The sequence below is a fragment of the Chionomys nivalis genome, chromosome 18 (assembly GCF_950005125.1).
Source record: "Chionomys nivalis chromosome 18, mChiNiv1.1, whole genome shotgun sequence".
Classification (NCBI taxonomy): domain Eukaryota; kingdom Metazoa; phylum Chordata; class Mammalia; order Rodentia; family Cricetidae; genus Chionomys; species Chionomys nivalis.
The window spans coordinates 61,718,849-61,733,367 of NC_080103.1; positions in this window are offsets into that span (position 1 = coordinate 61,718,849).

Consider the following 14,519-nt stretch of genomic DNA (forward strand, 5'->3'; position numbering starts at 1 on the left):
TTTTGCCACAAGGAAGGTACAGGCTAGCAGGGCAGACTGTATGACCAGAGAAGTCTAGATTATAATCAAAGTGCAGATAACAACTGAAATAGCATAAATCACATGGAGATGCACAATGTTGGAGATGGCCCCACTCCAAGTCCTGAGAAATCAGGCAGACATGACTAAAACGCTCAAAATAAGGGTGTGGAATACATGGGTGATGAAGAAGAATGTGTTCTAAGACAGCTGAATAAATAGGTATTGCTTGGAAACATGTAGGTGCTACTAACTCAAATCAATGACAACCATTAAAGTGGAAACGTTACAGTGATTTGAAGTTAATACCAGGTGTGTTGGGAAGATGTTACACTCGGCACTCAGTTTTTCCTCTATCTCTTCCCTGAGAAGAAAGGTGTCAATCAGTTTGGTTTTAGAGATGATATGTTCAGGATTTGGGTCAGAGATTGAAGCAGAGATATCAAGAAAAGAGGATCTATAGGTGTTGGTGCACATTGTCATCTCAGCTATGTTGGAGACTGAGGAATAAAGAGGATTTCTTGGGTCCAGAACTGTGAGGCCAGCCTAAGCAACATGACGAGTCTCTTCTACATTAAGCAAGCAAAAATAATAATTGAAACATACAGAATGCCAAGTATAGCTAGACTTATTTACATTAGGAGAGACTGTTCTGGAGAAAGGCATTTGAGAGCCACTAATTTATTGATGCTAATGAAACAGGGCTAGAGGTAAAAGGATGGGAATAAGCAACCAGCTCTAGAGTCTGCAGTATTTAGTGGCCATGCAAAGACACTGGTCTACAGAGCAGAGTGCCAGGGAACAGCTGAGGAAATGAGATTAAAACCTACTGAGTTGGCTTAATGGAAGCTAACTCTGTAAAGAAAGCACTGTGCAGAAAATCAGGTTTCAAATGCTGCTGCTGGCCATAACAAGCAGGGCCTGAGATGACAACACACTTGACTCCAAGGGAGAGCAGCTCCTGTGGACTGGTAAGGGTGGGAAGGGACCAGAGGAACGGGAGGAATTGACATAACAAGCAGCTTACAGTGCATTTATTCCAAGAACGTTTGTTTCAGAGGGGGTAAAAAAGGGTCAGTACTTTGAGCCAGGCTAGTAAATTTCATTACTCTAGCAAGATTTTCCATTCCACCCTACATTCCAAGAGAAAAGGAAATATTTAATCCTGGGATGAGCCTTCCAAAAGAAAAATCATCTTTGTGGTTTTTGCTAAGAATAGATTTGGTTATTCAATCAACACTGACCCAAAATATTCCCCCAACAGAACTACTTTCTGATTTTAAACAATACACCGTTTTGTTTAAACAGTTCTTGTGAAGCGACTGCTAGGCTTCTACCGGTTTGACTCTCTTTTCTTCATACACTACTGAAACTGGCACATAATTATCTCTGGGTTTCTCTGCCTGCCACCATTTTCTCATTTGTTTTGGTATCTTTAAAAGAAAAACTCAGTAAATATTTGAAGATAACCCACAATTAAGACTTTCCAACTCCATCGCCTTTCCAACTTGAACGAGATATATGCTTATAAAAATAAAAGTAAATTTACACTGTGTGCAACTCGGTTGTAGGGGCCTTGACTAGCATGTGCAAGTCCTTGTGTCCAATCTCTGATATCAGAAAAGTATGGGAGTAAAAATAGGTGATAAAATAAAAATGAAGAGTAACATGTCAACCTGATAAGACAGACTGAAAGATGGCAGACTCTGGGGAGAGAAGACTGAAGCTAAATATTTTAAGACAGTCATAATTGGATAAATTCAATTATATGTACAAAAAGCTAAAGCCATAAACAGAATAGAAGGGTGAATAGGAGTTCAGCAGAAAGTTTAATTTATCTAAACTAAAAAAATATTGTTAAAAAAAATATTGTTTTCCAGCAAATAAAGTAAGTAAAGGGCAGAAAATAATGGAGACACGGTATGCAAGCACATGTAATGATCAACCACAAATTTCAATGTGGGGGAGATGTAGAGTAGGAGTGTAAGAAGACCAGGGAGAATGGGTGTATCTGGGCATGTGTGGGTGACTTTACTGAATGAGTAAAAAGAAAGGCAGATATATAATCAACAGTTAGAGGTTTAGACTGTGTAACTTTTTGTGTGAAGTGAGAACCCAATCTAGGATGAAGGGTACACTGTCACAAGGGTCCTACTGGCGAAGTCCAAACACCCCCTTCTCTGTGACTTCATCATGTATGGGTCAGTTTGAGAATGAAGAGTTGTATAGATTTCTTTTATTATGATGCAATTTTCCAGACCCCTTGGTATTTTGTGGCTAGAAAGCACACACATGGTTAATCCTCAATAACTCTTAGCTCTTAAAGAAGGAGCTTTGGTTGAAAAAGTAATACGTAGAGAATCAGCCAAAATAAAAACAAAAGTATTTTTCTCACAGTAGGAAGGTGTGAGCTTCTGGAAAACAGTACCATTAACAGGATGCAGGGGACCAATTGAACAGTCACAAAACAGGGTGTCTAGGGATGAGCCCGTCCTGTGTCATAGATCAGTAATCAATATTGGGCAGATTTAAGTAGAAAGAAGAGTCAACCATGCCCAGGTGTCTCTCTACCTCATTCCAAGAGCATTTAAATACCAAGACTGTAATGAAATGGGATGTGAGCCCGTGCTTGGGACATGCTCTTGAGTCCCCCAGCTCTAGTTTCCCAGTAAACTGCCATTAGATATTCCTGTGACGACAGACAGACATCACACACATTTAAGTCCTGGATATCCAAGTCCTCAGTGTAATGAAGTTATCCAATTACCTATTATTGAACTACATTTTTACTGATTGACCTTTTAGGCTTAAGGTATTAAGCATCATATTCAAATATACTATATGAATATTGGTTGGTAGATAGCAGGTCAAAAACTATTTAATATTTTTATAAATTTAATGACTATTAGTCAACTAGATGATGAGTAGATAGGCAAGATAGACACCCTAAACATGGGTTTGGACAGATTTGGTGTCACTCCAAGGATTCCTAAAAAGAATTTTAATCACAGCATATATTTAGAATGCCAAGCACATTCCACCAAAAATGCCTAGACTTTAAAAATCTCTATTCGCTTTTTCTAACCCTCCCCAAGTTTCCTAAGTATCAGTATCCTATCAATTTAAGTATTTCCTGTAGAACATATTAATTGGCCACTGAAATTGTGTGTATTTTTAAAATACAGTTTATACATGAAAGAACTTTGATCACCTGAGGTAAAAACACATAGTAAAGCAAATATACATTGCATGTATAACTCTATGAAATGATATAGAGGGAAAGAATATGTACTTAAATATGTGTTAATTTAGACAGCCTTTGTCTGTCTAATATTTATAATTAATACATACTTAACATGAGCTTTCTGAGAAATACTCATCTTCTTACATAGCACTACTGAATTATATTTATACACCCTGATTATATGTGGAACATTGGTAGTAGTTAAACTTATAAAATAATTCACCCTATGTAGACGGCATTTGAGCAATGGTGTGTTTTCCTCCAATGGCTTTTAGCCCTTCCATCCCTGTGGGATTTGTGCCTGTCTAAGACATAGAAAAAACCTGATCAGAGTACTTCTTTCTACCCGAAAGAAAAATTAATGTTTACTCTCCCTTTATCATGCAAAGATTAGATTACAGGCTTGCTAATACATTTGCTTGTTTTGAAGAGAGAAAATTATTTTGATCCAATTTTCATGGCATGTAAGAGATGGCTAAAAACAGATTCTTACTTTGCTCATGCTGTATTTGAGGACTGTAATATTAAAAATCCACTGTAATATCTAAAACAATCAAGCTAAATATGCCAAGGGACTTTTTAATGCAGTACACTGATGAAAGAGGGTATTGAATTTATTCAGCCATGAACGAGTCTTTGATTATCATACACCTCAACGGCTCTGTAGGTGTTGACCGTACAAAAAGTCAAAAATAGAAAATGAAGTGTGATTATTTCTTGATGAATCGAAATTACTTTAATAGAAATTGAATGGAGAAAATTTCTATTAGTACTTGGAATCAAGCTTCCAGTTCTCTCTCTGAGTAGCATTCAATAAACCTGCTTGAATTATGATGACATCCTCAAAGAGGTTGAAAAGAATCACAAGGAAGAGGGATGGCTCCCTCTGCATGTCTACGTCATTCACTGGAGTGCAAATTGTATAGCATGAAGGTTCGTAAATAACTGTGCCAATTACGCCTCTCAAAGCTGTGTCTACAGTTGCGTACCTGGGATTTGTCAGAAAGTTAAGTGTAAGGAGGTAGAAAGCGATAAATTATAAGATTTTAAAATTATTTTGAAGCTGCTGCTTAACAAAGGGTTGCTGAAAAGCTTAGTTAAAGGGGAGAAACATATAATTCAGCTGGATAAGACATGATTATACTATGCTTATGCCATTGTCAGTAAGTGGAGAAAGCTGGGGAATTTTAGAAAGCACTGGTAATTAGAGTGTCAGCTCAGTTTGGCAGCCCTGGGGAATTCGTTTTTCAGTTTATCAGACAGGCAGAGAAGCCTATTGCGCTGGAACTGAATGTCAAGGGAACAAGTCCATCCTGTTTCCATACCATGTATACAGGTGTCTTTTTTATTCGTAGCTGAATGCTGAATCTCACGTTTTCTGCCATGCCTTCACAGTTATTTCACACTTAACTTTTGTGAGTTGTTGTAATGATGAGGCATGGAAATTTCACAGAACTCCCAAGGAAGTGTGAAATCGGGTTTAAGATGCTGAACACTGTTAATTCATCTGAATTAAACAGGAAAGGTTGGGATGACGCCGTTAAAGCAAAAAGGCAAGAAGAGGTGGAGGAGAGTGATCACAACTCAGCTAGTTCATCCTCATGTGCGAATGGTTTTCCAAGACTGACTCAAACATGGAAGCAAAACTGAGCAATAACATCAAGAGCATATGCCTGCAGGAAGTTTACAGTCTAATTATAGAACATTACTCTTACACATAAACTAATGGCGAATTATAAGCGTGTGGTGGTGTGGGTTTCAGCTCTTCATTTTTTAAGCCTGATTAAAACAGTTACACTTGTCTGAGCTTACCAGTTGTTATGGCGAATCATTACTCAGGCTCTGTTTCACATAGTCACATATTAATTATATTGATGCAAATGCAGTATTTTGTAGACTATATATTTAATTTGTCAAATATTTCCCTTAATGTTACAACAAATAGGCTTCATTAAGCTAATTATTTCATAATGATTCTGCAGGTTTAAAATAGCACCAACATATATATCTCTGTAGAAAAGGAAGGGTGCTATGATCCCATTGCATCTCCTTTGCCGAGAGAAATCTCATATAATATTCATTTTAATGAATTTCTGCTAAAGTTAACTTTCTTATATTTCCCTTTCAATGTATCTTTCCCATGAATATCATTCTGGACTTTTTACTTCAAATATGTAAACACATTGCTAGCAACTTTCTAGTTCACAGGGAAACGTGAAGAAGAAGAGGAAGAAGAAGAGGAAGAAGAAGAGGAAGAAGAGGAAGAAGAAGAAGAAGAAGAAGAAGAAGAAGAAGAAGAAGAAGAAGAAGAAGAAGAAGAAGAAGAAGAAGAGGAGGAGGAGGAGGAGGAGGAGGAGGAGGAGAAGGGGAAGAAGAAGAAGAAGAAGAAGAAGAAGAAGAAGAAGAAGAAGAAGAAGAAGAAGAAGAAGAAGAAGAAGAAGAAGAAGAAGAAGAAGAAGAAGAAGAACAAGAACAAGAACAAGAACAAGAAGAACAAGAAGAAGAACAAGAAGAAGAAGAAGAAGAAGAAGAAGAAGAAGAAGAAGAAGAAGAAGAAGAAGAAGAAGAAGAAGAAGAAGAAGAAGAAGAAGACAACAACAGGGTGTCAGTTCTGCTTTTTGACTGTGTTCATTGTTCTACACGTTTTTCAAAAAGATGTTATGCTTTAGAAATGACTTAACACAGGTGATAGCTAAATTTGTTCCTCAGCATGACTGGGTTTATTAGTGTCTAGAGGATTCTAAGCACCATCTGGATGTTTTAGCGAGGCCATTTCTGACCCAACACTAGATGAGTCCTTTACTGAATTAAGAACCCAATGATTCAATCAAGAGGTGGACAAGTTAAGGCTGTGTTCCCGTGTTGGGGAACTAGGTAGGTGGGGTGTTTATGGTCCCATTTTGTGTTCTTTGTCTTCTGTGACCCTTGCATCATACACTGACCAGCTCTTCTTGGCATGTTTTGCCTGTCAATTCTGAACCACAGTACACTCTTTTTCCCTTTGTCTGCTTCTGCTGGGTATTTTTGTGTGTGAGACTTTTATGAGAAAACCAATTAATACAGTCTATAAATGTAAAACTGGATGTACAAAGTCTGAGAAGTCTGGGATTTGCAGTAGAATAAAAGAAAAGGAGGTGTTAAAAGGGCAAAACCTAGGAAGGCATACAAAAACGGCTATGTTTTCTAGAAACTTTCACAGCTCAGAATCAGCAGAATCAGAAAATTTCTTAAAGCAAATTCAGCAACATTACAAAATCCATAATCATTGGAAATCACTGAGTCAAACATTGAGGTTACAGAGAGGCACCTGTGACAGGTCCTCCACCATGGCTGGCTTGTGAGTTCACAACTCACTGGAGTATTGCATAGGACTGGAAAGTAGAGCTGAGAATAAATGCATGTTTTATATATATATATATATATATATATATATATATATATATATATATATATTGGACAATGGATATTTTGGTCTATGGTCTAGCACTCAAAAAGCAAACATTTAACATGATTTACACTTAATTTGTATTCCACAGTGAACATAAACTAAACAGTCATCTAAGTGCAAGGCACAAATCAGATGGGGAAATGAGCACTTACTTCCTACCAAGTTTGCACCTGGTGTCATCAAGTCCCTCTTGATTGTTTAGTCTAGTGTCTTAGCCTGCTCTCTGACATCTATAAACTGATTGACTATCCAGAGTCATGAACATCAGAACACAATTTACCTGTTGATATTCAATAATTTATTTTGTAAAATTTTAAAAATTATCACATTTCACTAAGAAAATATTACAAAATAAACATAACTAACATTTGTTTTTGAAATATTTAGTAGTGTATGTCATAAAATAAGGTCAATTATGTGTAAAAATGCTTATTTCAGACACAGAACTAAAAATGTTTTTAAGTCACTAAGTTGCTAATATATATAAAATAGAATAATTTCCAAGCATGTGTTACTACCAAAACTAAGAAATTAGATAAAACATATCATAGATATGTAATAAAATAGGTAGGTATACATATATGTACTATTTATTTAAAGTCAAAGATTCATCCTTTTAAATAATATAGTGAACTAATTTGTTCACAGCCACAATAGACATAGTTCTTGAAAAGATCTCAGGAGAGTCTGAAGAAAGACTGTGGCCAGGTCAACAGCTTCCACAGGAGGAGGAGGGAATCTGTTGCTAAATATTCAGTTTAGAAGGTAACTTCATTGTTAAGGGAGGTGTTTACTTTCTATCCTTTCCTTCACAAGAATGATCTAAGGATCCCTGGTGTCAAATAGTCTTGTGACAAGTACTAGCAACAACATCGGTTAGGCACCTATTAGCAAATTCTCAAGCCCTGCTTCATATTTTAGGTTTCTGAACTCTGAGGGATTATGGCAATCTATGTCCTAATAAGTTTCAGCCCCTCATTGACAGAGATTAATGATGGAAACACCTTAGAAACTTAGAGGTCACCATTTGCCAACTGTCGATTGTCAAAGTCCATCAGTCAAACATGTTTTTAGCAGATGCTTGCAGCTGAACTTTCAAAAGTGCAGATATGCTTAGAAACTGTTTGAATCTACTCAGCTGGCACACAGCTCAACTATGCTGTGCAGTGTTCAATTGTTCAGGATCTATCTTTGCTCAAGACTGGAAGACAGCCAAGAATGGATTACTCCCACAGGGGTCATTCACTTACCTATACAGTCCTTTAACTCTCTGAGTAATTTGTTTGATTTCAAAGTTGTTGATGGTAAACATTTTGAATCTTGCATAGCACGTAAAAGGATTTAACATGTTTATCCATTTGCCCAGTCTCTGAAAAATCATAGAGAAATAAAATTATACATACATCTCAAGTTCAACATGTTTGAAGTTATATGTGCTGTGAAATGGCTGATTTGAGCTAATTATCATGTATTAATTAAAGATTTATATAAAAATAACCCTTATATCTTCTGATGGAAATACGAAGAATGCAGTATATAGACACTGGCTGTAGTCAGCATGCTATCAAATGTCTCTCTTGAACATGTTCCTAAGGGTTCCTCCAATTCTTCATCCTTTGCCCATCATCTCTTCCTGTCCCCTCTATAGACCCCAGACCAACTAAGAGCCATTACTCTAGGACCTAGTTCTACATTTATTTTTCAGTTGGTTTGCCTTGACCAATGTCAATGTGATGGATTTGCTTTATCATTTTGAATTTCATTTTGTTGTGTTCTTTTCTAGTGAGAGAGAGAAAGGAAGATTATCTGGCTAGGAAGAGAGGGGGAAAGGAACTTGAAGAAATAGAAGAAGGGAAAGTGCAATCATGATATATCATATGAGAAAATAATCTGTTTTTAATAAGGGTAATAAACAAACTTTTTATTTTATTTATTTCAGAAATAGCTGAAAATAAACACAGCCACTTTGGCATGTGACTAAGAATATTTCAAGTATTGCCAAGTCTTTGCCAATAATGATGCCTTCCAAAATCAATATTGATGGTAACAAAGTAGGTCATTTGATACAGTTGCTGTAAAAAGAAAGTATCCTATATGTGTAGGTCCCATCTGTAATTATTATAACCATCTGCCGTGAACTATACGATATAGAGTGTGAAAATCCTTCTCAGGTTTGTGGCTATTATGTACTTTTTAGTATCAAAGGAAAGCAAAGAGTTGGATTAAGACATCATGAGCAATTTCCCCAACTATATAGCATTTATGATAAACACAGATGGAATGGAGAGTGGCTTGAGAAAATGCTATAACGTACTAGGCCAGATCATATCACGTCTTCTTTCCAAATACTCATAGAAAACAAGGATCAAAGAAAGGGGCTATGTTTCTTATCCCTAATCACAAATATTTCCCACTAAACACTTAATAATTTGGAGATGGAACTGTATTCAAAAGCCTAAACCAGAAACTTCACTGTGGAGATTGTAAGTCATAGCTAGCCACTCACCCCAAAGAAAGTTGACGGAAATGGTGAAAGGGCAAGAAAGAAAGTTGGCCAATATGGAAATGTTGGGGTGATGGGAAAGAAACATCTTGACAACCCTCAGAATACTGACAAGAGATGTTGGTTTAAATATAAGAAGACTTGAGGGGAGGTAGGGTTGCAAGCTAAGCAGTCTTTCTAGACTCTACCTGGTTGGACTTTACCCAGTCTGGGCTTTGCAAGAAGGTTCTAGAGAGAATTTTTCTATTTGAATAGAAAATTGAATTCTTTGAGGTGCTTGACTGCTCCTGTTTTGAGGGAAGTCCAGGTTTCCAATAGGAGTCAGTGACTCTTGATGACATAGGAACAACATCACTGATCTGTCTGTGAAGCTTGCTGGCTCCGGAAACACATGGTGACTGCTGGTTTAGTGCAGAAACTGGCAGGTAGTTGTAAAACTTAACAATTAAATGCCTCTGCAGATCTTCACTGATGTCTCTTAAGTAGTGAGTGTATATACATGTGGAGTTTGACAAGAATCTGGTCCCGAGGTTTAGGATGAAAGCAATCAGAGAAAAACAAAGACAGAGATTTCAATACTTATTCCAGACCTGTACTCATCAGGCATCTGCAGACCTAAGTGACAAGCTCATGCTTTCTAGGACAGGATGTTTCTAAGTACTGTTGTAAACTTAGAAATGACTCACACAGCCAGAAAGTTCCTTCTGGAACCATTCTGTATCTCTCCTCTGCTGCCTCAATATAGGGAAGTCACTCCTTACTGCCAAGCACAGGGAAAGGCAGTTCCTATAAATTGGCCCCACACTAGGTCACCAAGACACTGCAAAGAACAAGTAGATTTTAAACAACACTGAAAGACATGGGAGTAAAGTGGATTGCCATTAACTTTAAACACACCTAAAGCACATTGAATATAGTCTCGTCAATTGAATCAAATGCATTTAGAACAGAACAATGTAACCTGGGATATACTTCAAGTTCTTGCCATACTGGGGGTGAGGGGGATACCTTTCAAGGGCAAGCAAAAGAGTTAAATTTGTAGAGGTATTTCCAGACATTTTTTATGCGATGCTTCTCTTCTACACAAAGAAAACCAAGCTCTGAACAAATAGTATTTGTTATCCCACACAGATATGCATTTACGGACAGAACTACATATATAGATATGCACACGGTGATCTAACTAAGTCTATTATCAGGTTAAATCTTCACTGTTAGCATGTTCATAAAAATTACAAGTAGGGCTGGGGGGTGGCTCAATCCTTAAAGGGCTTGTCACACAAGCATGAGTTCAGTCCCCTAGAATTCCTGTCATATAAATGCCGGGTGAGATAGTACATATTTGTAATTCCAGATCTGGGCAGGCAGAGACAGCCAGATCTCTGGAGCTTATTATCCTGCCTGGCTGCTGAATTAGTGAGTTCCAAGTTCAGTGAGGGAGGACCTGACTGAGTGATTGAGGAAGACAGCCAACATTGAGTTCTGTCTTCCACATGCCCATGTAATTACATGTAGGGCCACTTACATATATGTATGTAATATGGGATCCCAAAGAGCTGGAAGATCAGCTGATTTCCGTGAAAATCAGAACAAGCATTTTCAGCATCTAGTAAAGAAAAGAACGGCACAGCCTGCTCCTTGGATAAAGGGAGGGTAATGGAGATGTTGGCGGGCTTTCTGCGATAGTTCCTGCCAGGAAAGGTTACAGCTATGAGCGTACATTAAGGAAGAAAGCGTTCAGTATTTATGATTTGCAATTTTAACTGTGCTTAAAGTGGTGCAGGAGGATTCATGGGGGATTTAACGTTCTAGGAAATCTATTTGGTCAGTTCTGTACAATTTTATGACCTTTCATTAGAACTTGAAAGTTTAACTGTACAAACTGTGCAGAGGATGTGAAATGCACCGGTCTGTGCAGCCTGTCTCAGAATGCCCCTAATGCCACCGTTGAAAGAGGCCATTAAAGGAACTGTATTTTAAATGGGCTGACATCAGAGGCGATAAATACAATATTCATCAAAGGACTTCAGAGGACAAAGCCCTAAACGAAAAATTCAGAGAAAATGTTTATGTCTCAAACATTTAAACTCTGTAGAAACAAAGAGAACACACTTAAAATGCACAGTATGTATCTAACATCAAAAACAATCTCTCTAGCAAGTAGTACTTTATTTTCAAATTGGTTTTAAATCAACTAAATTCCCACACGAACCCATACTTTTTGTACAACCGTGTACAGGTCACGAAGACTGTAGGAATGATTAGTAAACTTCAAGTAACATTTAGGTTCATGTGACTCTGAAGCAGCTGATAATAAAGGGGACTCCACATGGATCTTCCTACAATTCTCAGAGTAATCAGCTTTTGTGAATTATTAAATCAGGCTGCAGATGGAAGCCGGAGAATTCACAGATGCAATTTAATCAACATCTTATCATCTTCATGTGGAACCCAAAGGTAGCATCATTCTCATCCTTATCATTTCTAAGCAAGTGTGAGCTAAATCAAATTTCTAATTCATTAGATGTAATTTTTTTCTTGCCTCTCCACTCTACCTAGGCAAGCTTTGCATATCAAAAATGCTTAAAGAAAAACTTATTTGTGCCCATCATTCCATTAGTATTAACAACAGTTGCTTATTCTATATAATTTCATTACCAAGGCATCATGAGACTCCAAAGAAGACAAGTGTTTCAAACAAAAGAAAATACAAATGACCCACAGCTGGACAGTATGCAGAGAGCACCCTTGCAGCATTTGGCCCTAACTGGGATGTCATCATCAAACCCCTCCCCTCAAGCCTCAGGACCTAAACAGAAGAAGAAGAAAGATTGCAGAAGCCACAGGTGACAGATGAATCAAAGACCAGTGTCCTCCATACACAACAGGACTCGTGTATGTAAGAACTCACAGAGGCTGTGAGAGCATGCACAGAACCTGCAGAGATCCAAGTCAGATGGAGTCCTAGTACTGAAAAGGAAACTGGACACAGAGTGCAACCTCTAAATAAGAAGCTAATTGTAATGGATAATTGCTGGAAAACAAAAAATTAGCTCTTCCCGAATAGCTCAGTGGGAACATCAAAAGCATTCTGGGTCAGGCTTTAGGCCTAGGAGAATTCGGTCAACAAAAACTGAACTCCCTGTTTTCTGTATGTGTATTCTTTTGTTTGATTTGTTTTGTTTTCCTTTTTTAAAAATATTAATTTTGTTAGTTTTAAAATTTTTAGCTTGTTTTAATAGTTGTTAATTGTGTATTTTTGGTTATTCTTTTTGGGAGAGAGCAAGAGATAGGATATGGATTTGGATGGGAGTGTGTAGGAAGAATTGGGGACAGGAAAAGAACGTGATCAAAATATATTGTAAGAAAACCTTACTTTTTATTTAAAAAGTTCAGAAAAATGATCGTGCTAGTAGAGATCTACCAGGTGTTCTGATATTGTACTAGCATCTCATTTTTTTTGTTTTGAAGATTTTTTTCTGTTTGTTTGTATGTGTGTATGTGTGTGTATTTGCCTGTCTGAGCTTACATACACAGGTGTGTGTGCCTTGCCCTTGGAGCTCCAAGGGTGTCAGACACTCAGGAACTGGAGTTATAGGCAGCTATGAGCCACTTGATGAGAATACTGGAAAATTATCCCATATTCACTGCAAGATTAGTCTCGACTACTGAGACATATATCCAGCTTCTAGCTGATTCTTGAGTCTAGGTTTTTCCCTCGAGTGTGCTCTTTGTGAATATGTAACTGAGTGCTCTAAGATTGGACTTCCCCAGAGGTGGCCATGGTTCTGGCTTCTAACCAGGTCTTTTGTCCCGAGTTGTAGTTATCCCATGGCTGTGGCTTCCATCTCTGCTGTTTGGATCTAGAATATGCCCATTTCGAATCTCAGTTGATACTCTTCAGATCATGATCCAAACATCTACTCTTGGCTAAAAGAAAAAAAAAAATGAGAATCTAAATAAGGACTAAATCTCCCAGTGACTTCATCAATACCAAGAGTGGAGTGGGGGAGCTAGCTAGTGTAGATCATAAACAAACTTCAAACGGAAGTGGTGACTACAGAGCAGAACCAAGTAGCCAGCAAACAGATCAGGCACCTGCAACCAACTACTCACACATTTGTCCAGCTTTAAAAGAAATTTACATAGACCACCTTGCCTGTAGTTGAGCCATGAAAGATAATCTATGGGCACAAGGCAGCACTGCTAGACAGGGACACTCTTTCTTTCTCAGAACAAAGACAGGAAGGGCACCCATGATTAGTCAAATGAGTTATTTGGGACATATTGCTCCTTTAACCTGCCCCTAATATTAAGTCTCATAAGTAGTTGCTTTGCAGGAGACTGATCAAATAAATATACTAAATAAAATCTTCACGACTCTACTGCAATACAAACAGCCAAGTAATAAATTTCTTCTCTGTATAATCCAGCTCAATATTTACCTTCTCAAATCTGCCTTTGGTATCTTGTGATATGGACATATGCATTACAATTTGATGTCACAGTGAGGAAACATTCCTGAGAATTTCACCTAATCCCATTTTGTATTGTTGCCAAATATTGTTGAACATGAATTGTTTTGTTTTGTTGGTGGTACTGAGAATTGAACCTAGGACCTAGCCAATGCAAGACAAGCCCTTTATCATTAACATATTTCCATAACCCCAACACAAGTCCTCACTACTTTTCCTGGGTTGGCTACAAACTCTCTCTTTAAGATTTTCCCTGAACCTTTCATCTTTTTGCCTTAACCTCTCATACATAGCTGGGATTACAAGCCATCAACACCAAGCCTGGATATGTTGTTTAATATTGAGCAGACAACTTATCAATACGCATTCCATGGATCTTAATTTCCTGCCCAGGGAGAAAGCAGTGCCTTGGAAAGCACTTCTTATTTACTCCCAGGCTTAATGGAATCTCGGCATATTGCTTGGCCCAAATGTATATGAAGGTACTTTATCTTATTCAGGAATCATCTCTAGACAGACATTAGCATTTTTAAAATGATGAAAACATACTTCTCTCAGCAAAGGACAGGACAACCCCTTCTTGAAATGCTAAACTCTTATTCCCAGAGTAAAGATGTATGTGTTCATCAAAGCCTCCATAGTCCACAGAGAGAAAATTATTCAAATTCTTTGAGAAATAAACTCTATACAGAATAAGTTTCAGATGTGCTCTCTAATAAATCTTAATAGAGTATATTTTGCTTCTCATCTATTCACCATTTATTTCTATCCATATCTTTTGTGAGCCAGAATGATAGGGGAAAGTCAAGCCGAATGTTAATCTTAACAGCA